The following is a 24,985-nucleotide window of genomic DNA, read 5'->3' as shown; positions in this document are numbered from 1 at the left end:
AGTACATTATTTTATGTACCTGGAAAAATAGTCCACTACAGCCAGGTAAGGATATGCTCTGAATTGGAATAAACCCACAGCTCGTCTCTGCCACAGCTAGTCTCTGGCTGGTAGCGGTGTTTGGACACTGTATGGTTCAGTGCTGTCTTTTCAGTTGATTTGTACTAGATCGCCTTTAAAAAGCCCAGTATCATCAACTGCGGCTCTTTCATCTCTATCACTAGGCCCATCAGGGCTGCCCTGTTGTGGCTAAGAAAGTTGTTGGTCTTTGAGCCTTTGGTCACATGCACTCTGAGCACACAACTTGTGTCTTTGTAAGTTGTTTCTTTGGTGAACCAGCCCCGTGCAGTTCAGAAAAACTCCAGGACTAGTCAGGGCTGTGCTGGGTGACTTTAGCTCTGAGAGGGCATTGACCTCTGCTCCTGAATCAATTGTAAAGTCAATAGCTTTGCCATGAACATTCAGTTTCACTCTCCAGGCAGGCTCTGTCTCATCACACATGGTAGGTCCCAGAAAAAATGGCTCTGATTGTCTGTAATATAAGTCAACTCCTTGACTGCTTTGGTGCAGCAAACAGCTGCAAAATGCCGGTATGTCATGCGTGTTTTATACAATGTGCCACAGGCTGGACAAGCATTCTCTCTTTGGATAGGACTTTTTCCACACCTGGTGCATGTTGCCTGGAATTTGTCCCTCTTCGCTTGGGCGCTCTCTTGCCTTGCCTCAGAGGTTTTGTGAGCATGACTTAATGCTCAAGTGTCTGCTCACAGCTGCTAAGCTAGCTTCACGTGTTTCAAGTTTGCCAAGTTGCCCTAGGCTTTGCTGTTTCGCCACTTCAGGCTGTTCTACTCTCTGGCTAGCTGTGGCTAAGGTTATATCACTCCTCAGTTGTAGCTGCTGTTAACCCAATAACCAGCCTGTCTGATATTTTCATGTTTTGCATTCCCCAAAAGTCACATTTTTCAGCCAGCTAATGCATGCAGAGGTCTTATAAACATTCAACATTTTCTCTGGTTCTTGAATTCTCTGCTGAAAATATGCTTTCACAAATCATGGTTCTTTGAGGTATAGAGTATGCATCAAACATAGCCAGACCCCTTTCATAGTCACCTTTGTGACAAGCTTCAGAAAAGTCAATGGGTTTAAAGATCTGCTCTGCCTGCTTCCCCACAGCATAAATTAAAGAAGATACCTGTGCATCTCCAGTTTCTTTATGGAGTGAGTTTGCCATTCAAAATCCAGTCTGTCCATTATAAAGATTGATAAAGCTGAAGTTCTCTGGGGTATTGAAGAGTGACATGTTAATGAGAGCCTGTAATCTCCCTTACTTTGTTCCTAGTTTACTTCACGTACTTCCGTAGATATGGACTGGCTACAGAGCTTGCTTATTCACACCAGCTGGCTCATCATAAGATCCTTTAACGGTCTGCCAGGTATGGCTGAGCTTTGTTATATAGGGTAGGGTGTGTCGCACAGCAGCACCGAGTGGGTGACCAGCACAATACAGGTTAGCACTCCCTTACACAAGCTGCAGTGCTCTTGCTTCCAAAGAGTTATTAGGAAAACTCAACATCGCTCACTTTTGGCCTCCTCCCCTTTTCTTCTGAAGTCAAGCCCAACCCAGCCCCACCTGGGTCAACACTACCCGCCCCCTCTAATATCCCAGGACACCACTGGCTCAGGGACTTGGGCTGCCAGAATCTTGGAAGGAGAATTCAAGAGTGAGCCCTGAGTCTCGGCACTGATGTGCTCTTTCTGCCCAGTCCCGAGAACAGTCATCCCTAAACTACTTATGTGGCGCTCTACCCCACCTGTGTCCATTGTCTCCCTATGGCTCCGGGAGCTAGGGCCGGGGCTGGGGCCACGATCAGGGCCAGAGCTGTGTCTGGGAGTGAGGCCATTGTCAGGGCCGGGACTGGGGCTGCAGCTGTGGGCTGGTCTGGGGCCCAGAGTGGGGCCAGAAGCAGAACCACAGCCAGGCTGCAGTCGGGGGCCCAGGCAGGGGCTGTGGCCTGGCCGCAGTCAGGTGCAGCGCTGTGGCCAGGCTGGGAGCAGAGCCCCGGGGCCTGGGTCAAGGCCGGGGCCAGGACTCTGAGCACAGCCACCACTCGGAACAGGGGCCAGAGCAGAGCAGGGTTGGATGGTGCTCCCTCTTCACACCCCCTGGGGGCTAGCCCGGGTCCCACCGCGTCCTCTGTGAATGTTTCTCTGGGCATGCCTCACAGCTTGCAGACCTGTGCCCTCGAGATTGATTATAATCAAGCACATTTGAGAAACAGTTACCTTTCCTCTAGTTCCAATGCATTGCCTGGCTGGCAGCGAAATCCTAGATTTAAAAAGCCATTTCCACCTAAGTAAGGAGCACAGGGAGAGCCAATGCCTCCAGGTCCCACAATCAGTAAGTCCACACCTTCAAATTCAGGAGGCCTTGTCTGGAACTGCAGCTGTGACATGTCAAGACAGAGGCACCCAGCAGCGATTTGGTGGTGGGAACCATAAGGGTCACCCAGGTTTACCATTAAACACCCTTTTCTATCCCACAGGGTGTGCCACGTCCTCGAGCAGCTCCATAAATGACGTAAGACGGAGGGCAACATTCGTATGAAATGCAGTTGTTGTGTGTAGTGCACAGGAGCTTATTGAGAGAGTGTCTGAAATGTTGGTCCAAGAGGCTGGAAGTGGTCAGTTGTTAGGGTCTATGGAGCAGACCCTTCCCGAGGGCTGAGTCCAAGAGGCTGAACTGAAAGACATCACGAAGGGATATTAATGTTCTGTCGCCAAGGATTCAGAGCTGTCCCTCACTGCCAGAGAAGTGGTTCCATTTCCTGTCTAAATGCAGAAGAGTAATGTATTGTTATAAACAAAGATGAGCCTAATTTTGGAACATATGGACTCCACCATGTGCTTGTTTACTTAGATTGGATGCTTTAATTTGTCTTGGCACTTGCTGGTGTTTCGGGTGCCTTTCAGGATAAGGAAGAGATGTGTGGACACTGTGGGCTAGAATGAAATAATTAGACAGCAGGAACTCCAAAAATCCTTCTTTATTATATCCCACCACAGTGAGCACATTATATATTGCTGTACCCTGCAATCGAATACTCACCGTATCTTAGCAGACAAATATAAAGATTCAAAACAGTAGCATGAACCATTTTTCATGTGTTTTCAGAGGGGAAAAGTAACATCCAAAGTTAATTCAGATATACAAAATCCAAATTTTTGAGATTTCTTCACATATAAATCTTGAATCAAGATCTACCAAGTCAGTGTTTTAGATAGAGACATATCCTTAAGAACATATCCTTAAGAACTTGTAACAATGTCTTTCTTATTCAAAATATTTGAAGAACACTATTCTCACTTTGAGAAACCAGTTTAATCAATAAATATAACATACAACCTACACACTTGTGTAGGATGTGTGTGGTTTTATCATTGAGCCACGTTCTGACATCTTGGTCAGGCAAAACAATTAAATCTTTGGATGTCAGACTTTGGTCCATTGTTTGTATATGCAACCTGATGCCATGATAGATGAATTTTTATACTCTTAAAAGTTAATTTTGCAGGCTTGATTTCTGTCTTGAGGTTCTCAGATGGACAGTGCAAAGAACGCACACATTTTCACCAACACTTGCCACTTACTGGCCTGTTAGAACAGAGTTTCAATCTCTGGCATACAGTTCTGTTAATGATGTTCAAATTAGTACTCATGAAATGCAAAGCGGGTGGAAAAGGAGAGAAGCAAGTTACTGTTGAAGCAGCAAGTCAAAACTGGAACAAAGTTCACAGAATAGTTTTCTAACAAATTAAAAACCAGCGCTGACATTTTTAAAGTAGGAAGTCCTGGAGCAATGATTCAGGGGGTGCAGTTACAATCCGTGCAGATAAAGCTCACTATCATTACATTTAATGTCAAGTAACTTTTGCTGAGGTTAGAGTTAAAATTCAAATCAGAGCTCCAAAAAAAAAAAAAAAAAAAGAGCAGATGTTTCCTACTGAGGTGGTGGCCCTTGGTGCAGACATCTGAAGGTGTCATGGTCAGAATTTTGAGAAGAGTCTCCTACGCTGCCACTTTGCTAACGAAATCTTTAATATACACCTGGAGCTCTTCTCTCCTCTCGTTTCTTCGTGCTTCACAGGACACCACCGTGTAACACTCCCACCAGAGCTGGCATTGAAATAAAACTCTATGGGTCTGTCTAGAATGCATCGTAAACCTGCCTTCTGACTCAAGTTTAAGCCCCAGTCTCACTACAATCCACACACAGATCAGTGACTCGGGCCCATGGGCCAGACCTGAGGTATGGCTCCATGCCCAAGTCCCACTGTGACGCGTCTCTAAGCTCAGACATTTTGCAGTGTGGAGGCAGCTCAAGTCCAGGCCACAAGACTGGAGTCTGGAGGGTCTGCCAAGGCTACCTCACGATCCCTGGGGCCTGTGTTTCCCACCCCCCATACCCAAACTTCCCACTCAATTTCCAGGAGCCAGAAACAGGAATCACGAGGAGAGCCAGCCAATGGATGAATGGCACAAAACGAAACTCTGCTGCTGAGGCTGGTCCCCGAGGAGGCTATGCCACCAGGGCAGCTGCAGCACATCCTGGGTCCATGTTGGGAGGAGCTGTTTGGGGATGGCCCTGGGGAGCAGCCTGCAGCAGAAGAGGAAACACGGCGGGAGCTGGATGTTTCTGCTGCCATGTTTAACATCACTGTATGATGGGAGAGATTTCCGGCTTATGGCCCTCTTCAGTTATTAATACAAGAGAGATTTCTTGTGTGATTCCGCTCAGGGTGAAAGCCACGCCAGTCCCCGACCGCCCCTCCTCTCCGCACCACGTGGGATTCACAATGGACACAGAGTTGAGGGGAAACAGTTAAACAAGCAGTTATTCAATGTTTACGAGTTACTCGCTGATCGTTAGAAACAGGGGTTGCGGCAATGTCATGACCTCACACACCACCCCCCACGCACACAACGCAACTTACGAATCTACCACACGCACACTGTCCTCGAACGCCGGTAACCGGAGTCCAAAAAGAGCAGGCTGTAACGAGTGTGTGTGTGTGTCCAGAGCTGTCGGAAAGGAGTCCAGATTACAGCGGAGGGCATCAGCCTGTCTGTGTTAGGGTCCCCATGGCGGGTGGGCGGGCAGGGCCGTCTATAGATGCAGGTTGCTTGTAAAGAGGCTGTACTGCGGCTTCAGACTACAGCAGCCCCTGGATGATTTTACCACCAGTTTCCCCCCATTGCTGGCTGGTGAGGAAAACAAACCTCTCCTGGAGTAGGAGCTCCAGACAGTCACTCACGTTCTGGGGCAGGGCATACTGATCGGGCAGCGCCCCCTCGAACTCACAGGCCTCCCTCCGTTCAGAGATGTGCTGGGTGGTCCCTAGACCTCAAGGATCTCCTTTGCGTACACAGAGGGCCATCCTCTGCTGGCCTAGAACAAAGCTCCCACTCAGGGATCTCCAGGAGATCAGTGCTCTCCAGAGACTGCCCTGCCCGACAGGTGTGAAACGCCACCACTCCTATGCCACACATCTCCCCCGCACCCAGGAAAAATGCTGGGGATTGAGAAATCATTTTAACTGAACTCTGAATGAGAATCTTACCATGATGTGAGATGTCCTTTGGAGCCGCACTGAAAGCTATCAGAAGTGGGCGGAGGTTTTGGGGTGAAAAAGCTAAAGCCCATTGATAAAAAGTATCTTCTTTGGACCTTGAAATAAAGCAGCCCCTTGAAAGAGTAGAAAATGTTGTCTGGCCATGATAAAAAAAACAAACACAAAACAAACAACATACTCTTTCATTTTTCTTTCAAGGCCCTTCCATCTCCACAGGGCAAACATATGGGGAGCAACCATACTAATTTTACATTGTTCTAGGGGTTTTTTTTAAATCAACAGGTCACGTGGTACCAACTCAAATGCCTTACTGAAGGCAAAGTACATTAGGTCGTCTCTGTTAGCTTTATCGACCAAATTTATAAACTCAAAAAATACCAAGCTAGTTTGGCAGGATCTATATTCAATAAACCCATGTCAATCTCCATTAATTACATTACCCTCCTTTAATTCTTTACTCATCAAGTCCCCTGTCAGCTATTACATTATCTTGCCCAGGTTCAATTACCTTACCAAACCTTTACTCATGGACGTGGTTCTGACTTTAAGACATCTGTGGCCTCATTCGTGAGGGAGAGCAACTCCAGCGTAACAATTAACCTGCGTGGAACCAAAACCTTTAAACCAGACCTGCAGAATGAGGCTGTCAAGCCGTATACAGCAGCCCTGGAACCGCTTACTGAGGAGTGAGGTGGGCTCTCTATCACTTGAAATATTCAATTCCAGAACCTGCGGGGGTCTCCCTCACCCCAGGTCTAAGTCCCAACCACCAGGCCATCCACAGAGTATGTCAGTCTCTCTCTCACACCCAGACCAGAGCTGACAAAGCTGTGCTGAGGAAGAGCTTGTTGAAACACAAATGTCTCCACGAAATGTCTCCGCTTGGACAAAACAGCGTATTTTGCTGAAATTTCATCTAGTCCAAACTGTTCCAACCAGCTCCAGCTTTGCGCCCTGAGCTTATTACCAATCATCAGCATTCAGAGCTGCACCTGCTGCTGCTGAACCAGCATGCCACCTGCCAGGACTACATCTTCCCCCTCCTCGTGTTATCAATCACTCCTGCAGAAAACTACAGAAGTGGTGCTTCTAAGAGACACGTCTGGAATCTGAAACGCTCCCAACTCATCAAGCTGAGTTTATAACTCCCACTTCTGTTTGCTTCTTGACCAACTGCTCAGTATCTGCCGACTTTTTTAATACCTTTATATCTACTGAAGAGCAATCTGCTCTGTGTGAGCGCCGCCAGCTAATTTCCCCAAATCAAACACCTGCCCAGACAATCATAAATTCAACAAGAAAAATCAGATCTCAGTAAAAAGCTGCATTTACTTTCCAACAAGACAATGATTATCCATTAAACAATGAGGCAGTGTAATTAACATGGCACTAAATAATAACTGGAATTATTAGAAAGGGTGTCTTTATAAAATCAATGGAAGAGCCAGAGTTTAGGAACAATTTTATCTCTGTCAAAACACATGAATACTAAACAGAAGCCTGCTCTCCATGCAAAAAAGCCATGTCAGAACTCTCCATAGTCCCCCCCTGCTCTGATAACCCCCGGGATAGGGCTCACCAGGACTTTGGTTTGGCAACTTATAGGACAAGCTCCAAGACTCTCCAGTGTTCCCAGAGCTTCTGAAGGGACCAGGGAGCTGGTTAGAGGATGGGCTGGATTCGTTATTTGATTTTCGTACAATATACTGCACAGATGCAAAGAGACCTGGTCCCTGCCACAGACAGCATGGACCATAAAAGATTATAAAAGACAGACGGGAGTAAAGCAAAGGCGAGATACCAGTAAGGTGGCCAAGGAGGGGCTGGAAGATGGGGGCAATCCTGGATTGGGTTTTGTTCAGGTTGCAAATTCTTTCATGCTTCCCGTGTCTAGATGGGCCAGACAGCAAGTGTGAAAAATCAGGATGAGGATTGGGGCGAATAGGTGCCTGTATAAAACAAAGCCCCAGATATCAGGACTGTGCCTATAAAATCGGAACATCAGCCTGGGTCCCTGTGCTTCTAAACCAATTCCTTTTACATACTGCACTTTCAATGTGCTTACTCAAGCCCAGAAAATACCTGACAAATTGGTAGACACAGGTTCAAAAGGACTGCTTCCACCATCCTCCCATGTGCTGGGAGGAGGAGGAGGAGACTGCTGAAGACACACTCCTCTTTATAGATATTTTGTTGCCCACCCCTTGAACTTATTTCTCTAAAGTTTAGATGAATTCAACTGGGAGTTAGAGAAACTCAGGACATAGGACTGGGAGACACCTCTGTTCATCAGTTGTAATCCCTTGCTATCATGACATTTTGATTAAAAACTAGAATGATATAAAATTAACATGGCACACATTAAATGGATTAAAAACTGATAGGTCTCAAATGTAATTGTAAATGGGGTAGTAGTTTCCATGGCTGTGCCACATTGACAATTTATGTTCAGCAAATTCTAGCATATCTGCTGTTAATCATTCAATCGTGTTATCCAGATAGGAATAGTCAACAGTATCCAGTAATGCATGCTGGCAGGAAGTTCAGGTGGTTTCTGAATCAACTAAAATATGGGTAATCTGTTCATGCCTGTCAGACTACTATATTATCACTTATAGGTGTTTTGATCAACTCTCCCCCTGAGCACATTTCTACAGGACATGAGACATTCAGTCAGACATGAAAGACCAGAGTCAGTTTTAATATTCAGGGACTTGAAAGAGATGCCTGGGGGTTATCTGGGAAGACCCACAACTCTCGGTGGACTCAGAGAGGGAAGCAGGCCTCCCTTCCCTAGCTGGGATGCTGAAGGAAGTTCTTTTTGTGGTTAAACAGGGCTGACCAAGCCCAGGCTATGATTCAAATTCCCATCTGAGACCCTGCCATGGGGGGAGAGTCATCAGAAATAAATGCGTACTGGCATGTGGTTTTGCCCAAAGAAATGGGAAACCTGCCTGCTTGATTTATTGTTTCGCTTGGTTTTAGATCTGCAAAGGTAATTTTTTCTATTATTTTGCACAAAGATTCCAAAAGAGACATAGATGCGACTAGCTGACAAAGCAATCCAAAAAAATGCTCTCCTCAAGTATTTGTTCCTGAAAGAAAAGGGCAGAGTACTGTATCATGACGGTATTTATCAAAGTTCTGACTATTTAAACTAGCATCATAGTCAGGTTACTGGCCTGTACAGAGGAAGCAAAACCTGCAGCATTATTAGTTTTGAGTAAAGAACCTTTTGCGGTTTTCTCATTAAGCCAGGATTACAAAATGTGGCTAATTTACAATCTCTGCAAACCATTCCAACTGTTAAATTCTGCTTTCAAATCTCCAGTAAAATATTGCACATCTATCCCTCCATTTACATGAACAAGTAGAAATACCTGTTGGATTAAATGAAAAGCTTGTTAAAAATTCCACAGAAGGCGATTCCACAGTTCATTACCTTTGCCTTCTCTGGCGTCATTGCAGTTAATAGGAATCAGCACTTCAACATTTCATAGGGTAGTAACCTACCCACTAGATTCAAGAGCATTAGCAATGCATCTGCTAATCTTGTTCAGATTAAACTTGTCACCATTACAATTCACCATTAAGCTCTAGGTTTTAGATTAAATTCAAATTCCATTTAGAACAGCTATTCTCCCCCCTTCCGCCCTTTCTGCAGGGACTGAAAGCAGTCAATTGTTTGCTATTATAGTCCTCATTCTAGGCGGTTTCTTTTTATCTTTAATTTGCAACCTAACTGCCCAAACAAGTCAGCTGGGTTTAGCTATTTATTGGGTTCTTATACAAAAGGCTTAATCTGTCGGTTGTCGGCACAGTGTTCATTCTGCTTGTTCCAGTTAATTCATACCTATTCTGGGAAGGTGGGATACTGGTAGAGAGCGTATTTGATCCTGTCTCCTCCTGACAGCGAACACATCCTATTCTCTTTGTAAATTTAACACTCTTCACAGCATCATCCGACTTACACGGACATAAATGGATTATGGAGACCTGAAGTTTGGTTTCATTTCTTGTTAAATCCTACAGAACAAAGACAGCGAAGTCCCTGAAGCTCCTGTTTGGGGAAATCCACATTTCCGATCTCCCCGCTTTTTGGAAAGTTATCCAGGAATGAGGAGTTCATCCAAGATTTCATTCCATGAATTTCTGCTGGGTCATGAAGCAGCCAGAGGGTGCTACTTGTCTTATCATAGATTTTAAGGACAGAAGGCACCATTGGATCATCCAGTCTGAACTCTTGCATAAACACAGGTCTAGAGCTTCATTTGAGAAGATAATTATAACCTGTTCTATTATTGTGTTTTATAAATACAAGCTATTATGTTCATATAGCATCATGAAGACCAAAGGCTCCTAAAGCAAAATACGCACAATACACATACAATAGATCACATCACACAACACTGAAATACAGCTCTCTCTGGGGTACAAAACAGCAGCTATTTCCTAGCACAGCATACTTCATAACTGCTCAAGGGGAGTTTAGTCAAGACTCTAGGGCTAATATTTCTGCTCTTTAAAAGGCCCATGGCATCATTCATATGATCATGTCTTCTCCCAAAGCTGGCACCTCCAGTAGAATAATCCCACTTCACACCATGCAAGGCACTGGCTCTGAAAAGGAAGGCAGCCGCCTGCTGAATCAGCAGCACTGCCTTTCTGGGGTACCAAGAGTTTGCCGAATTCTTGCTTTCAAGTGCAAACCGAGGTCAAAGCTGCTACGTTGGTGAATGCTGAAGGAGACATAGCCGTAATCCACAACTGATTAAAAATAAGTCATACATAAATCACTATCCTGGTCCAAAGCTTCCCAGTCACAAGTCAGATTTTAAGAATTTCTGGGTCTAGTCCTGTGAGGAGATGTGGGCAAGAGGGATTGGGCCTTATTTATAGGCTACTGTTATGTAAATGTAGCCAGGGTTGTGTGCGATTGTGATTTTTTTCCCCCTTCATGTACTGAACGTTAAGAAACAAAAAAGCAAATTTACACAGAGCGTTTATCCAGCCAGCAGCATGTATGTGATTGGAATGATAAGCCCTCCATCAACATATGAACAAGATACTTTCTTCCTCCAAATTTTGTCTGACAACCAGCTATGCTGGTCATCACCATCCAAATTTCAACCCATGTGGCTGTGGCAGTTTCTAGGATCTGAAGTCACAGGGCTGAGTTGCTCAGGTGAGGTGCTAGACTGCTGTACAACAACGACTCCCCACCCATGGCCCGCACAGTCTTTCAAAGTGGCCCCCTGCTCTCCTTCCGCTAACAGCAGAAGGGAGCTGCTGCCTAAGGACCCAGACAGAGCGCGTTGCTGTGGGGCTACAAGACCGGGGCAGGCTCCTTGCTGCCGCCAAGGGGACAGAGCTCAGCGCGGTCCTCCCTTTGGCTGTAGCAGGGAGCACAGCAAAGCGCTCTGCTTGGATCCCTAGGTGCTGGGGTTCCTGCTGGAGCCAGAGGGAGGGGAGCATGGATCTCATTCCCCCTGGCTGCAGAAGGGAGCCACGGCCTAGAGACCCAGGTGGAGCACATGGGGCTACAGGACGTGTGGTTTCTCTGCTGCAGCCAGGAGGATGGGAGATCAGTGAGGTGGCAGCCTCCTCACTGAACTTCTTCTGTCTGACTGCAGTGGGGGTGGAGGGGCTGCTGGCCGAGACTGGTGGCCCTTCATGGTTGTTAAAATTATATCTGTGGCCCTTGCGCCAATAATTTCACCTGTCTGGTTATAGGAGGTGTTTGTAGCATCTTTCAGCGCAATGCTAATTGGGGTTGGAAACAGAAGTCCCATAGGCAAACCTCTACGAACAGCCACTTCTGTACTAAGCTAAGGGCTATGTTGGGATTAATAAAGCCAAAGTACAGGAAAGGGATACATCTATACCATAGATAGAGAACAAACCTTATTAGGAGCAGAGTGGAAAGTCCATCTGCACAGAACATTATCCTCCATTCTCTACAGAGTTAAGAGCAAGAGAACCATGTAACGGTGATATAGAACATACATAATCCTCACCTGCTATACACAACTATTAACATGTATTTTTTACTTGTTCACTTGTGGCCCATCACTTATCTCCCCAGGGAAGCTCTTCTCCCTTCATCGCATTCCTAAACAACCAAACCATGACAAGTAACGCTCACTCATTCAGAGGTTCTAAGGCCAGAAGGAGCCACTCTCTCAAGTGCTGCCTCCCTTTCTTCTTGAATCCCATGGCACCCGCACACTGCTCGTGTGTCATTGCCATGTTATTTTAGGCCATAATTCTGTACACCCCAGTGACCATAGTGGAAAAACTCACAAGTGAAGTTAAGCACATGCACGAGTCTTCACAAGATCAGGGACCTAGACTGTCAACTCCACATAAGAAAGGGATCTTGCCTTCTTACTTATTTGTACAGCACCATGCATGATCCCAGTGCTGTGCAACTTGGCTTGGAAGGATTAGATTTACTGGTTAACGTCAGTGAACATCAATTTCACCATACATGCACAAAACAGCCAAAGAAATATTACACCATCAGTAAAAGAAATGTACAAAGAGGCAAAGCAAGACATCACTTGAGAACAGAGTTTGATTTAAGGATATTTATTCTGTATATTTTGACATGTGATGTTGGGAATTTGTGTTATAATAGTTACAAAGCTTTAACAATAGATGTTGTGATTCAAAAAATTAAAGTAATGTCTGGCCTACTTATTATCTGACTCCCCCATAATTTCCCACAACTATGAAAATTTAAATGGACAAAAATAGCAAAAAACCCTTAAAAATAAATGTCAATATTATCTGCTAAAAATATTTTAAAAATTGAGTTCTGCCAACCCTGTATTATAACTATCATCATTATCATCACGGACAGGCCATTCATAAAAAGCTGAAGGCCACAGCCGGCCGGCCTTACTCAGACAAGCCGTCTCACTCATTTCAACTGTGCCACTCACATGGGGAATGACAGCCAAATCTCAATAGCCTTACTCAAGAAGGCTCTAATCCTGAAGACGTTTCAGACAGCAGGCTCCACTGTGCACTATTTTAAAGTAATTCCTGTGAAAGAACCTTACTGGAATAGAGAGTTGGGCCCCGAAGGGTCAGAGAGAGAATCCATTCCTTACAGATAACGTAGTTTTTAGTCATCACGCTACATTTTATTGAAATGTAAAAACCGCAGAAGAGTTCTTAGCAACTCAAAAGAAGTTGGTGCACTAAAAGATGTGACCTCACCCACCTTGTCACACTACAGTCTACTTGAGGTATTTGGAGCAGGAGGTGGTACTTGAGCGTCCAGGCTGGAGGACTCAACAGAGCAGAGAGCTTGGCATTTCACAAGAATGACGTCTTTACGATCACAGCCCTGACGTACTGGATGCAGTTACATTTTGAAAGATCAGAAAGTTCCATTCTTTATCATGATGTACAATAATTCAAATATGCCTGTTAGGCAGCGATTCCCAGGTCCTGGTGAAATCAGCACGTACCAAAGATACTGTAAAGTGTAGTCAGTGTTCTGTAGGCACACTTGTTTCACCAATATTCAGTCACAGGGGGATGAAGACCCCTCTGGACTTCCTGCCAGTGAGGATTCCAATCTGCCATCTAGTCACAAGCAGCTTTTACAAATAAGGTCAAGGAAAAAAGCCTATGTAACAGGTGAGTCAACTACTTTATCAAGCTTACCCTCACTGACTGCAACAAACACCAATTATTTCTGGTGAGCCGGTTTTACCTGAAAGCGGGATCATCCTCTTTTACCACTTCATCTGCAGCTTAGCAAATGAAAACACAAAACCAGAATGGCCATATGGAACAGCCAGATCATTTTTCAGTAAAAATTCCAGAGAAGTCTTTCTCTGAACGTAGAACACTTTGCTGCAGTTTATTAATGGCCACTTTAATTGTTTGAGAGATACCCCAAAAGTAAAACATCTTATACTTAAAACCAAGGATGCAGATTTCAGGGAAAACACCAGAATGAAAGCAAATGAGCGACTAACTTCTGCGCTAATGAGCTTTATTCGACCCAACTATTCCATTTTAAAAATGCACGCTTGCAATGCAAAGTCCAGTGCCTACCACTACATACCCTTGTGTTTACAGGAGTAACCTCTAGAACACTCTCTCTCATGTTTCAAAGGACATTTAGTGGGTCTTCTGTTGTTTTAAAGAGAATAATCAGAGCAGAGAGAAAAATAATCTTTTACAAATCCAGAAGGCTGGCTCCTGAACAGCCCTGAAGTACTCGCTTACAATACACACAGCTCACTGGAGAAATGTAGCCCCATGTGTGGTGCAGTGTGGTAGCTGTGCAATAGCTCAGGAAGAGCCTGACCCAAGATCCACCTCATCCAAACCCTCCCGCTCCATCCAGCCTAGCGTAGAGTCTCCTCTGATTATTGCTGCCCCCTTCTCTCATTTGCTAACTGTGATACAACACTGGGTTGCTGCCTGTTTCCATGGAGATTATCTTTACAACAGACCCCAAGGAAGCTGAAAGTATCTAGGGCCTGAAGCAGCCAGTCAAGCAGGATAGCATGTGAAATGGTGGCTCCCGCCCAGAGTGGCTCCACACCACCCCACATTACCATCCAGGCCAGACCATCCAGTAGCAAAATATTCTCTAGTGCCAGGCACTCAGAAGGGACATCTATGAATCTAGCACCATCTGGTCAACTGGCATGATCACCCTCAGCTGTGTACGTGCAATATAAGAAAATAAGGACAAAAAAAGAATGGTCTTGTCCCCTCATTAATTCACTCTGAAATTCTTTCTATGATAATTTAGTTCTAGACACCATCAAGGGGGGGAGGGGTGTTACTGTTAGTCCTTAGCTTTTTGGTTGTTGGCAAAAATGGTATTTTTAAATGAACTACTCTAAATTCAGACCCAAGCTGCGACCTGTAATCTGTAGCCAATATCACAACAAAGCAGAATTCAGTTGCCATTATTTAAATGTGTCGCTGAGTGAGAGATTTCTGGAGCAAGTGAATAATTTCAAGGCAGACACGGATGCCTGAATGTGAGAGCTTGATGGCTCAGCCCTGTACTGTTCTGACAACTTTGAGGAAAACAAATTTTAAAATCGTGATCTCACTTCTGCACCTTTAAATACTGGTTCTGAACGTGTGGCTTATTTCCTTGCCTCAATTAAAACTTAGTTAAATTGAGTTAAATAAAAATGGAGTTAAAGAAAAGGTGAATGTATTTTCTGATTGTTTTAAAAGTTAGTTTATTGTATCCAAGAAATCTGTTTGCTGCAACTGCCATTCTTCTACCAACTTAGTGTGAAAACAGAGCTGAGATTTGGAGTAAAGCTCCCAATTACTGTAGCTACCAAGCTGAACAGAACCCTCACAGAATTTTAACGCCATATGGAAATTCACCTGCAGTACCCAAATGTGAGTCCTAATCTACAGCTCAGTTATTACATTTCACCATGTCAGTGTGCGTTTGAAGTGAGATGCACAATGCAGAAATATCCACTTTCAATTTGTATTAAAAACCGGAAGCTCTTACACAAGTGTGCAGTAAGCATTAAAACATGCACTGAGCTTACACAAGCCCCATGGGGAGCACTACGTTATTTTGCACTAGCTCAGCCCCTGCCATGCATCTGCAGCACATGCACGATAACAAAACCAAGCCTGCCCTTCCTTACATCTGCATAATGGAGGGTATAGAGTTGGGGCCATGGGCTGCTAGCTGAACTCATCACCCCCCTGTAAACCAAGAGCAACCCCGCTGGGTCAGTGACAGCATGGCAACCCCAAGAGCAGCTCTATTCCTGTACCACGTTCTACCGCCTAGCTCTGACTGGGGGATTGGTGTTCTGCACTGGCCAGAAGGCGGCAGAAGTTTACATTAAGGTCCCATGAAGTCAATAGAGTAATACAAGTGTAGCTGAAATTAAATCTGATCCTCATACTCCAGTGATTTCATTTGAAGCTAAAATGGACACGGGCCAAATGCATCCGTCATTTACATCTATGGAAGACCCTGGCCTTCATCAGTAACATAAAGTTATCCCCCACAGTACCTGTTAACATCTGTATTTTCTTCATGCAAGCACCTGACTCTCCCCACGATCATCATCAGTCAGCTGTAACGGAGCATGTGGTTGGAGCCTGCACTGGAAGGAAGGCCTGCTGCATATGAGAAGTAATTCTGTTCACCTAGTCCCAAGATTCCTGAATACCTCATTGCTCTGTGGCCTGAGTGATTAGTCAGTTTTGGGGTCTTGCCGGGCTGTTTCTGTCAGGAGGAGAAACTGAGGATACGAGTGAAGTATTTCTTTGGTTCAATCTCGTTTATTTATAATGTCCACAAACTTCTGTTGCCCTGAACACAGAAGGAAAAACAACCTCAGACCCTTTCCTTGCTCACAGCTTCCAAGTTCACCCTTTCCAGCCAGTCCTATATTCTGTCTCTGACCTATCTCTGGGTCATGCTGATAACTGCTTCACTGGCAGTCCCCACTTCCTGGTTCTCACACACAGCTCCAACCAATCAATCCCCCCAGCCCCTGTGTTTGCAGCCAGTCCCTAGGGACACCCCTCAGCCCACATCTCAGAACCTCCTCAGGCTCTTCTATGCTGGCCTGTGCCTTGGGCAGTGGCCTCAGCTGCCTCGGCCATCACCACACAAAAGGGCATCTAATTCTTCCTCTACTCAGCCTGAATGAAGCATGTTCAGTAGAACAATCCACTTCAGCTAGGTCTGATCGTTGGCCACCATTAACACTGTCCAGTTTAACAGTATTCAGTGCAAGAACAAAGCCAGCAGTTGGAATTCATTTAATTCACTATTCTTCTTTACAAAAATTGAGAATCTGGACCATAAACTCCGTACTAGCAGACTCCAGGGATCTCACTGCCTCCTGAGCCGCCATCACAGACAAGGACTGGTTGTTGTAATTGGTATGCATTGTTACTAGCGGGGGCACACAGCTCTTTTCCACCAGTCAGATACTAGAAACAAAAGCAACCGGGTGATACTACATCAAGGACGTAGAAATGGAATGCAAACATTGACATGGTATTTAATGGTAACCTTTGAGATATATTTAGCTCAGGAGCAATTGTGAAGGGTACTGTTGCTTTCTTCCCTGGGCTCATTAGAATAGATTGCAGCCACCCAGTGGTACATCAGTGCATCTCCACAACACTATCAGCGGGTTCTAGGCACCATTCGTTTGAATCATGTTACAGTTAAAATAGGAGTTTTCCAGGACCATACAGGACTGGGGTTTTTTTTTTTTTTTCTTCCAAAGTCCTTGAAGACACTCAGCTGGCTTCCAGAACAAGAAGGCTAGAGAGTTGCTCACAGGAATGAAGGCAAAGGAAGGGTTACTGCAGGAACTAGCTGAAGTGTGACCTACTCCTAATTGAGTCAAGAGGAATCAACATAATTACAGGCTCCGTGAAAAGGCAGAAATACACAAGGGCCAAGTTTTTGCTTAATCAGGTTCCAGCTACAGTTCCTCTATGCCTGCCCTCCTAGGAAGATTCCCGTTTGTCATTCTCACCACATTTACATACAGTACTTAGTGTGCCATGCTTCCTTCTGCTAACGGGGTCTAAGTGCAGTGCTCATTAACTGCTAACTGATTGTTTTACATAAGTTGCATAGCTTCCTAGCAAGTGGAAGTGATTAGCTGGTACAACAACAGGCTAATGTCACACAGGAAGGTAGAGGATTACAAACCTATAGAGAGATGATTACTCGCTGTAACATAGGCTGATTAGTGCTACAGATTGTTACTGTACCAGCTTGTTTCATTGTTACCTTTCCCAGGATAGTTTAACAACAGGGTTTTATTAGCCATATTGACTGCTTATCACAGTTTGGTTTTTAGTTATTTCTGCTAACGCACGAAAGCTTTTCAGCGTGCTAGCCCAGAAACCAATCTTGTGGATACAGAATAGAAGCTGTACAGAGCAGGGATTCTGTGGACATTTGGAGAGCTTCCTCAGAACTGGGAAAGGATCCACTGTGCTGAGAGCCTATCCAGCAACTTTAAGCTGTTCCTAGTAGGAACCTGCACTCCCAAGCTCACTCTAGCACCAGCTATTACAATATTTGTGGTCAATGTCTGGTCTATTAAACACTGCTAGACAGCTGCTGTGGGTCAATGCAGAGGCGGCTGCACTTTAAAAGAAGAGAAGGACATTCACAGAGAGCACATGGTTTGAGTAGCCTTTGCTCATGCAGTGCTTTAGAAAGGTACTGAGCAGCACCCAGCCGTGGTGCACTCTTCCACCAGCCTCTGGTGTCTGCAGCACTCCAGGGTGCAGAATGGAAATCCAACAGCAATTTCATGCAAATTAAGATGGAGGGGCACATCCTCACTTGGTGTAAATTAGTTAAACTCTATTGACTTCCATGGACATCACCAGTTTATACCATCTCAGCACTTGGCCCAGAGATTTTGATATTAAATTTTCAATGTACTTAATTCTCCACCCACATGTTCAGGTTCAATAAGATGCAGATCTGTCTAGAAAGAGCACAACAAGGTATAAATTGTTGGGGACAGCTGGGAGCTTTGACAGCCAGGAGACAACAGTTTGGGATTGTGAGAGAATCACATCAACTGGTAAGCAACAGTTCCTTGGAAGGTAAAATCCTCCGAGAAAGATTCCATAGGGCTTTTTGGAGCATTGAAATTTTTCATGGTTTGTGGCAAAACTGGTCTAAACATCTGCAAATATTGGCAGTCACCAAGGGTGATATTCATTAGAACCACTAGGGCTAGAATGCTGCACACAAATGGTGTGATAGCTTATTCATAAATGCACAGAAAGGCCTGGGATTCTCATATCTACAACAAAGTTTGTATTTGAAGCTTTTCTGATTGTTTATTCTGATAGAGAGGGGAATTTACAGTTTGAGTTAACAAGCTGACCTCAACAATATTTCCCCCACTTTATATGGGCTTTGAGCAGCAGCAAATACAATGGTTCTAACAAGCATCACTGCATCTGCCCCCCCCAAAAAAAGCAGGCACTACGAAGCAAGCTCAGATCTCAATCTCCAGTGTGGCATCTTTTCATCCCACAAAATAAGATTATCTTCACAGCCATCTTTGGAAGTCTCAGGAATCTTCCTACTCCACATACCTATTGACTTACAAGTGGAACTTCACTGACAATTAAAATTGCCCTTTTCTTTACAATTTGTAACCACCAGAGTTCCCAAGTTCCCCAAAACACTGGCAGCATATATATTCAGTGAAGTCAGTGACAACGGTCCTCCTGCAGCAGCCATTGCAGATGGGAGCAGAATATTCGTGAGTGCCTAAATGAATTGTGGGCTTAAGTCCCATTTGCAAAAATGATTTTGGTGCTCAGGAGCCCCATTTCTTCTAGGCACTCTTGAAAACTTCACCGAGGAACTCTCGCTAGGCGCACAGACAGCCCTGTATGTAAATGAGAATCCATACGAAGTTGCTTATAGTTTGGAAGACATCCATTCATTTGAACACTAGCAGACAAATGTATATTATGCATACTGACTCAGCCATCTGGCATGCTCTCAGATCTAAGGGGCTTCGAGTGCCACGCTATCCGTTTTCATGCATGCGCTGTGTACATCGGCAGCAGAAATCCAGTACATTAAAATCCAAGCTGAAAACTGAGCGGGTAACAGCAGTGCTAGGAGAAGGTCTGAACATGCTCTGTAGCTGGCTGTGGAGGCAGAGCTGAGCTTTGGAACACACCTTAAAGCAGCGGGGGGGGGGGGGGGGGGGGGGGGGGGGGGGCGGACACCTGAAGGTTTGGAAAGGAATATAACTGGGCTTTCGCTAGCGAAGGAATTCGGAATGAAGAGGAGGGCACCGCACAGGCACACTTCCACACTCAACCCAAGAGACGCCAGGATGCCAAGCAAAACGCAGGAAGGGCCTTTGCCAGCCGAGACCTTCCTTTCTGGCAAAGGGATGTAGGCATCCAACTCCCATGTGAGGCAGCTAAGTCCAGCACTGAGGTGCTGCTGCGCTCCTCAAACCCGCTCAGCTGCTGAACTCCCCAAGGCGCCTGCATGTGCCCCGGTTCTCACTGGTGAGCATGCGCAAAGCCACTGCAGACCTGATGCCACAGAGCAGGAACCTCAAGTTCAGGCAGGTGTTCTGCTGCCTGTGCCCAACGGATTGGGCCCCCCCAAAAGACAGCCAGGGCAACCAGACTGGGAATTTTCAGGGCATACAGGCAGCATCTCCCAAACACCCCATAGCCCAGTGGTCAGAGTCCTCACCTAGGCGTGAGGGGACAGGGTTTTGAAACTGGCTCTCCCACATGCCCAGTGAGTGCCCTGACCCCAGGGCTAGTGAACCATGGGCAGGGGGTGGTCTCCCTGTTTGTATGTGATAGAAAGGGCTGCCCTGGCTCAGGCACCTGATTCCAGGAGAGGGCCACGGTTGTGAATCCCGAGTGAAGAGAGACACCTCCCTCCAGTCCTGTGTGGGGCCCCAGCTACCTTTGAGGGGTGGGGCTAGCATTTCCCAGAGGTTGGCTTCAGGAATTCCCTACTCCACAGACTGGCTGTTGAACTCCCCACACCTGACGTGGGCCTGAGGACTCCAGTGGTCGCAGGGTAGGATGTCTACAAAAACCATGGCAATGGCCAGACTGGCAGTGTGCAGAGCTCAGTGAGCGTCACACTGACCGATGTCATCCCATTGTTTCTGTACTCCCCCCGCTGCCTCATCTTGTACTTAGAGTGTAAGCTCTTGGGGGCAGGGACCATCTTTTCGTACAGCACCTAGCACAAAAGGGGTCCAGGGCCATGATTAGGTTCATAGGCACTATGGTAATGCAAATGATAAAAAAAAAACTAGACACTGCTACACCCAAGACCCTTTGTGGCTCTAGTCCTTCATTCTTTGGCTCGAGGGAGACTCTGCAAACGCCTTTTATATTCTCCTGGGGGGTTGGTAACGAATTCCAGCAGAGCACAAGGATGGGCCTTTGGGCAATCCCTGTATGGACATGCTCTCTTCTAAGGAAGAGGCCTTTCACCCTTACCTTGCCAATTACAGGCTGCTGTGTAGGCCACCATGAGGAGCTTATATTTTGTTAAATAAAACTACATGCAAGGAAAAACAATGTCATCAGAAAGGGAGCATGAAGGGGGATTCAGCCATAGACAGAAGCAGCATCAGAAAAGTGCTGATCAATAACAGTCGAAAAACTGAAAAAATATTCATATAAATATATTCAGGAAAAATGGCAAAACCTTTGTGACTGCACAGGTATAGATTTGTAAAGATACCATAACAAGTGGAGGTACTTTTTAGTAATTGGGGAATACACCAGGCTTACCAGAATGCCTGAAAACACCCTTCTCCCTGACACCTGCCCCTTCTGCGGCTTTCATCACAACTAAACTTACACAGCAAAAAAATCAATTTATGTCTAGCCCCATGTGAAACAGCCCAAGTTTGCCAATTAGCTCAGTTCCTCTGTACAGGTCTGTTTATAAGTGATTTGTTTTTACTTCAAATAAAATAATTAGAGAGGAACGTTTAGTTAAAGAAACAAAAAGGACATTGCATGGATACTCTGAAGGAGAAAGCTTTAGAAGAGGTTGTGCTGAATCAAACAGACTAAAAACCCCTCTCAGAGTGAGATAAACTCAGCAAGCGACCATGCTAAAAACCTCCTCCAGCATTTTATGTATTATTCCCTTTCCTCTTGCAAATGCAAAAGCAGCAGCTCCTAAATATTATTAGCATAGTGACACAAAACAAGGTATTTCAAGGGGGTGCTGTTTAAAGAGACCTCCACTTCTGTGAACACTTGGACATCAAATGTGTTCTTTAGGAAGCTCTTGAGGAAAAGTAAACATCTTTGAACAGCATTATATTAAAAAGGGGTAAGACAGACTATAGACTGATGATTAAAATGGTACCTTTGGGAGCTGCTGTTGAAGCAGATTGCATTACTAGTGAAAGGAGCACTGCAAACAGGAACACCACAGCTCCTCTGGGAGAGCAGCTTACACCAGGGTCAGCTGGTAGAGTTGGAGCTTTTGTAGCTGGGAACAGGGGGCAACCCTCCCTCTCCCCCAGCCCTGTGGTGTTCTGGGAAATGTAGTTATGGAGCCAGGTGGTGGGACAGAGTGCAGGGAGTCAACAGGTGAGACCCGAAGAGGTCTGACTGGGAAATGAAATGTAAGCAGCTAATCAGGATAGCAGGCTGGGTGAGCTAAAGGATTAATTAACCCAGCAGCTGAGGCCTGATAAATAAAAGCACAGGAAAGCAGTAGGGAAGGGAGGAAACAGCCCTAGCTGAGCATGGAGTTAGTGAGATCTCTGGGAAGGAATTGTGGCTCATCCTGGGCCCTGGTGAAAGGGATGAAGATACAAGCTAGGCATATGCAGCAATTTCTGTTCCATCCCTTATGGGGAGAGCATGTTTTGTACCCCCCACCCTGGGAGGGGTGGTGCTCTTCCCCCCCCCATCCCCCCACAGCCCTGGGAGGAGCACTGTGGGTCCCAGGGCTGAAGGAGTCCGGTGCCCCCAATGATTACTGGGGGGTCCTGTGCCCCTGGACACAAGGGACTGCTGCCCATGACTGTGAAGGGATTGGTAGAGGGAGCCTAAGTAAACGGCCCGTGGCTGTCCAGCCAGCGGAGCCTGAGCAGGGAGCTGTGGAGCGTGAAGGTGGCAGGGCGCCAGTCACGCTCTGCTAGGGCTGGCTCCTGTCCCTGCAATGGGCTGACTAATGAACGGTCAGCAGGAGATTGGAGAAAGCTCTGCTGAAGAAGTTCAGAGGGTGAGCCTGGGCTATTTACGTGCTAGGTGGATTTATTTTTAAGCAAACCAGAATCTTTAGGTCTGTTACTTGGGGGATGATGAGTAAATCCCTCCTCTAACTCGGGCCTTGTCAGTACCATTGTGTGTCCCAGCCTGCAAGCAGCTGGGCGCTCTCACAGGGGCAGACCAGGCTTCAAAGGGGAGTGCTGCTGGCCATTCAAATGGCTGGGTTGGGCACAGAGCATGGGAGGATGCTCTGTCTCACCATAGCCAGGGGAGAGGCTGCCGAATCCAACCCCGGAGCCCTAGTGCCTGGGGCTCCTTCCTAGCCAGCATCCCTAGGCTTCTTCTTTCCCCCCTCCCAGCCCTGGCAGGTCCAGGCTACCCTCCCACCCTTGGCCAGCCAGCAGTGCCTGATAAACTTTTGGCTCATTCAGGATGACGGTGGCACGGGCACCTTTCCGTGGACTATGGTGTGCGGCAGAATGCTGCCAGCAGAACTCAGGTGTGTCCTTCAGTCACCTTGGCTCTGGTTTCTTACTTTCTCCATGCCGACACTGGGTTGAAATGAACACTGCAGGAGAAGAGCAGCAATGGGACAAGTTTTCAGTTTGCTTCAGCCCCTCTCTCCTTGAACAGGTCCTTCCTTGGGTCACTGAGATTTCACAGCCTCTCGCAGATACTCACCTAAGAAAGAAAAGAAATGCTGAGCTAAAGCAAATCCTGCAGTGCAGTCGACAGGAGGGCTAGCATCACTAGATACCAGGCTACTGTAGGGAGATGGGCTAGGCTGACAGGGCAATACTGTATGCAGACTTCTTAACCCTTGACTTGGTTTTCACCCTATTTTTTCAGTTCCCCTCTGCCCCTTTTCCCATTGCCAGAACATGAAACTGGTGATGTGAGAGTTAGTGTCAAACTTGCAAACACACAGTGCTTGAGAGAGTTACAGAGTGGGGGAGAGGAGTCTGCTGATCCATAAGGCCTGATTTATCAGCCCCGGCGATGGCTACCGCTGGGTTTGAGTCTGAACTGCTGTCGTGGTTGGGAGAGTGGGACTTGGGTTGGGGGTGTTGCTGGTATAGAGGCAAGCTGTAACGTTTGCATCTGTATCCGTCGGAGCTTCCCAAAGCACGGCTGGGCTAAGGAGGAGAGCGAGGCTTCCTTTTCTGACCCTCCCTGCCTAGATTACTATACAGGCCTAATTCTGATCTCAGCTACTCCAGCTATCTCCACTGATGTCCAGGGATCACTCAGACACCTAAGCATACAACCATTCCCCCTCCAACTCTCCTGCCAGGGGAAAAAGGGGGGCAAGGCTGATCCTGCAGTCTACCTGTTTAATTTCCCTGCACACAGGGATCTCACACTAGTTTTACACTGGGGCAACGCCATGGATTTCAGCAGCTATTTCTGATTGACATGGGTAGAGGCGGGAGGATGCTGAACATAGCAGCATGGCAGATTCCACTGAGTTGTGTGTTAAGGTGCAAACTTGTCTTTGAAACCCCAGCATGCTGACAGTCTGAACAGAGAGAGAACCCAGGGCATCAAGGGTGGCTGTATTTGGAGGCCACATGAGCAGAATGATGAGGAGAGCTTTTTGGCAAAAATACAGCCAGTTCAGGTCCTAGACACTGAGCCTGGCCTTGACCTCGCTCAGCACAGAGCAGGAGCGACAACACCTTTGCCTTCAGTAGATACGTGGGCAAGACAAGCTGGCGTCAAGCCCATTTGACTGGACTTGTCTTTGCAAGTGAGGAAGACCAAACCCGTCTCTTGTAGATGGGGGTAGTGGAGGAATTGAACAATTGAATTCAGCAGAATATCTGCAGCACCCAGGAGAATAAGGGGACCAATGAGTTCAGCATTAGTACAACTGACTCTACTGCATTGTATTTAAGAGTGACAGCCACTGAGCAGTTCAAAACATTGTGTTTCTACACAATTCAACAAACCCAATCATTTGTACAGAGCAAACTCATTTTTAAGACTTCTAAAATATCCCACCTTATATCAAATATTCCGGGGTTTATTAAAATGTTCTCTTAATTTATGTTTGAGCATCCAGTTCCACTGTTACTGCTACATCATCTGTCAAGCTTTCTGTGCCAGGATTCAGAATTCCTTGTCTGACAGGTTTTTAACTTTTCATATTTTCTTTAAATAAATGGCAATAAACCAAAGAACCTATCAATTTCTACCAACTGTTCTGTTCCCAGCCTCGGCAATGATGTTGTATTATGCTTATTTCCTTCTTCTTGAAGAATTGTAGCTATTAGGCATGCACAGAGCTATTTTGAACAGCAGCTGGAGAATTAAAACATTAAACTCCCTGTGCTGATTACTAATTATTTTCTTCTATTCATGGTGATGAAGCAACAGTTACTAGAATTCAAAAAATGCACTGTACATTTCAAATGGAATTGCTTTTGCGCAAATTCAATACGAACACATTTTTATTAGAAAATGCTAGTCATGGCTGAAAAAGGAGAGCTCAGTGCTCAGCCCTTGTGCTATATACGAATTCAGGCAAAGCTTTCGTTGCAATGCAAATGGGATACGGCGATGTTAACATGGGAGGGGAGCATCCAGCCCG

General features: G+C 45.9%; 1 long non-coding RNA gene across 3 annotated transcripts in view; it reads right to left on the bottom strand.

The window, feature by feature from the left end:
• The window catches only part of LOC137153871 (uncharacterized), a 138,133-nt gene extending 116,174 nt beyond the window's left edge, over positions 1–21,959 (bottom strand). For all 3 annotated transcript variants that reach the window (XR_010919912.1, XR_010919911.1, XR_010919910.1), the window contains exon 1: positions 21,539–21,959. This is a non-coding gene — a long non-coding RNA (uncharacterized lncRNA). The remainder of the gene's footprint in view (positions 1–21,538) is intronic.
• Positions 21,960–24,985: the final 3,026 nt, after the last annotated feature.

The sequence above is a fragment of the Emydura macquarii genome, unplaced genomic scaffold (genome assembly GCF_026122565.2).
Source record: "Emydura macquarii macquarii isolate MOO-44397 ecotype Brisbane River unplaced genomic scaffold, CSIRO-AGI_Emac_v2 contig_1253, whole genome shotgun sequence".
Lineage (NCBI taxonomy): Eukaryota > Metazoa > Chordata > Testudines > Chelidae > Emydura > Emydura macquarii.
Note: the sequence above shows the minus strand (reverse complement) of the source record. Positions and strands in the feature narration are given on the sequence as shown.